The 3356-nt window shown below is 51.3% G+C and overlaps 1 pseudogene; it reads right to left on the bottom strand.

Moving 5' to 3' along the window:
• Window positions 1-642: 642 nt before the first annotated feature.
• On the bottom strand, window positions 643-1792 carry LOC114635562 (annotated as a pseudogene).
• Between the last annotated feature and the right edge of the window lie 1564 nt (window positions 1793-3356).

The following is a 3356-nucleotide window of genomic DNA, read 5'->3' as shown; positions in this document are numbered from 1 at the left end:
GTCTGAGCCTTCGGGTGTCGGAGCTGGGCGCTCAGAGAATGGAAAACTGTCTGTGGCAACCCGCTGTTGGGGGTGAAATGTGTAAAAGAGTGGGCCTGGAAAGACACGCAAAAAAAAAACAGGGCCGGAGGAGGGGAGAGGAGGAGGAAAGGGAGATGACGGGGTGCAGCCTCTGGAGACTCGCCTCCACCTTTCCCTCTTGATTCATCTTCTTTCTGACTTCACACCCGGACAGCTGGGTGATCCACCAGGGCGAGTCTCAGCACCCTCTGGGTTCTCTCTCTGCCTTGATAGGCACATCACTTTATGCTCAAGAAAGGAGTAGCTGGACTCTAGGGGACATTCCGGGGGCGGGGGAGAGAGTTTGGTTCTGACACCTTGTACTGCATTTTAGAAGGCAGTTCTGTGACTCAGAAATGCCTAGACGGGGTATTCCATTCTGTGCTATTTGCAAGTTTCATCTGGCCATTTACCCAGCACTCACAGCTGCAAACTGAACTCTAAAACAGCCCCTTGCAAGCCAAGTTTGGAGGTTCCTACCTATCATCCTACACTTGGGAACCTGAGGCAAGAGGACTGGGAGTTCAAGGCCTGGTGAGGATGCTGGAATCCCTGGGCTTGGCTTGGGACAAAGACAAGACTTCACTGTCTTATGCTGCCTGTTTTCACGAAGTAGTCCCGGTTGGGCCCGATGAGGGCGTTGTAGGGGTAGCCATAATAGGCCAGTGTGTAGGGGTCACAGGAGTACACGTAGCTGGGCTGCTGCGCTACCGCCTCAGCTGAGCCGCCACCACCCTTAGCTGCCTTCTGGTAGCGGGAGTACTGCTCCTTGTCCACAGGCTTGGCCAGCATGACTTCTAAGCAGGAACTCTCCAGCTCCGTGCCATTGAGGTTATTCATAGCATGCACAGCATCCTCATGGCTAGTGAAGTGCATGAAGGCGTAGTCACAGATCTTCTTGACCCTTTCCATGCAGCCTGGGTTGAACTGGCCAAAGCTCCTCTTGATGGTCTCCTCGGTGGTCTCGATCATGAGGTTGCGCACGTAGAGAATCTTCAGTCTGCATCACGTCTTCGTCCACATCAGTCTCTGGCTCGGCCCAGTCCACAGCTATCTGGTGGCCCCACAGTTGGATCCGACCCGGCATGAGCTTGCAGCAGCGTGCCATTGCTGCGGCACGATGGCTCTCATACTCCACAAAGGCGAAGCCTCGGTTTTTCATCTTGTCTGCCGCACTGGCATAAACAATCACATTAAGCACGCCCTCGGTGACCTTGGCGATCTCCTCCAGGATCTCCCCGCGCTTCTTCATCTTGGAGATGCCACTGATGAAGAGGTGGCAGTTGTCTACGCTGCAGCACACCCCCAGCAGACGGCCGGAGTGGATCTCATAGTTGTTGAGCTCACAAACAGCTCGCTTGGCCTCGTGCTTGTGGCAGTACATCACGAAGGCATAGCCACGGTTCTTGCCATCGAAATCCATCATGAGGCACAGCTCATAGATGCGACCTATGGTCTCAAACACAGGTAGCAGCTCATCTTCATACACATCACGTGGGATCTTGCCCACGAAGACCTCACAGCCACGCTGGGGATGCGGGCCCTCCCAGCCAGGCGGGGGTCCACCATACTTGCGCTGCCTGTTCTCCTGTACCATGCTGTAGCCTGTGTGCTCCATCAGTGCCAACAGTGCAGCCTCGTTGGGTGCACCCGCCACACCCTCCGGTACCTTGGTGGAGGACCCCACTGTTGGATTGCTGTTCATGGTTGTGGTGGAATCTTCTGCAGTCATAATGTCAAAGGCATCCACAGCTGGTGGAAACCAAAAGTCACCAATTCAATTGGCCCTGGTTCTTTATATGGAAGGTAGAACAAGAGAATTCGTGAAGATTCAGGCAGCTCGCTTGGGATTTCTCCGTCCAGTTCTTGAAGCGTCCTTTGAAGCAAACCCTGCTCTTGGTGCTCTGAGTTGGACAGTGAGGAAGGGTGAGTATTTTGCTACCTACAAGCCTAAAAGAAGAGCAAATCTATCTAGAGAAGCAAGTTTGCTTTGGCAGACAGGTTAGGCAAATAAAACACCCCTCTCCTTTTCTGTCCCCCACCCCCGCCTCAGCCCCCAAGAACCCTGCCTTTCTTTTCTATCCCTAGTTTTTCTGTCTGTCTGCATAGCTGCCTTTATCTCTCCTTCCTGTCTCCACACCAAGATGGGATTTGACTCCCTTCTTCCCCAGTAACCATATTATACAAAATATTCTGTGTGGCATAATTGTATAGGGGTAGGTATACCTTGACACAATGCCACCTACAGTCCCCTACCATCATCCCTGCATTTTTTCCTCTCACCTATTTTGTTACTCTATTCCATGGAGACATGAGCAAACATCCACTTATTCAATAAGATACAGAGAACAGATCAAATTAAGGGTACCAACAAAGTCTAATTTAGTGAACAATGCTTTATTGGGCTAAATTGCAGAAATATTTGTAAGAGGTTAGACCCAAAGGCAGGGATGATTCAAAGAAAACTGTATCAGCAAATGCCAACCCACCATGGATGATAACTCATAAAAGACTGAGGGAAAGGTATAGCCTGCAGGTAGCTCACGAGTTTGGAGAGTGTCCTTTTTTTTGAAACTGCAGGCTGTCATTTGTTGGGAGCCGCAGCGAGTGCAAGCAAAGTCCGCCATCGCTAGGTGGCGCTGTTGCCATAATTCTTCCTCGTAAACCAGTATACTGCGCATGTGCCATGGTAAAGCCCGCCAAGTTAAGCCCTTCCCACGGCGTTTGGCGCGCTACGAGTGAACAGCCAATCAGGGGGTGAATACCCCACTCTGGGGTATATAGGCAGTGCTTTCCCACGCCTTCTCGTCTTCTTCCACCATCTTGGTTTTGGGGAAATAAACGTGTTCATACGGAAGGATTCTGGCGTGTGTGTGATGTGTGTGTGTGTATGTGCGTTCGTGCCGGTGAGACGACTACACGCGCCCCTCACAGTTGGTGCCGTGAAACCCGGGAGAATTCATCATCGCCGGCGTTGTTTCGAGAAGACCCTCCACTCACGCGTGGAGTGAATCCAGAACCGTATGACGGGGTAATGTTCTCTGAGAGATAATGTTTGGTCTTGATTTTTTTGTCTCCCTCCCCAGACATTGCTGGTACTCTTCCTTCTGGTTTTGCAGGATGAGAAAAGCTGCTCGATTATGGCGGGGGGCTGGGGAGTGATAGACGAATTACGGGCCCACATGTCAGAAACAGAGAAAGAAAAAAAGCGCTTGGGAATTCAGAAAGGAAAAGAGAAATTTAAGAAATCAGGCCTCCCCAAAAATCAATTCACGGGGATGATAGATGAGAGGAAA

The sequence above is a fragment of the Grammomys surdaster genome, unplaced genomic scaffold, assembly GCF_004785775.1.
Source record: "Grammomys surdaster isolate TR1022 unplaced genomic scaffold, NIH_TR_1.0 112347, whole genome shotgun sequence".
Lineage (NCBI taxonomy): Eukaryota > Metazoa > Chordata > Mammalia > Rodentia > Muridae > Grammomys > Grammomys surdaster.
Note: the sequence above shows the minus strand (reverse complement) of the source record. Positions and strands in the feature narration are given on the sequence as shown.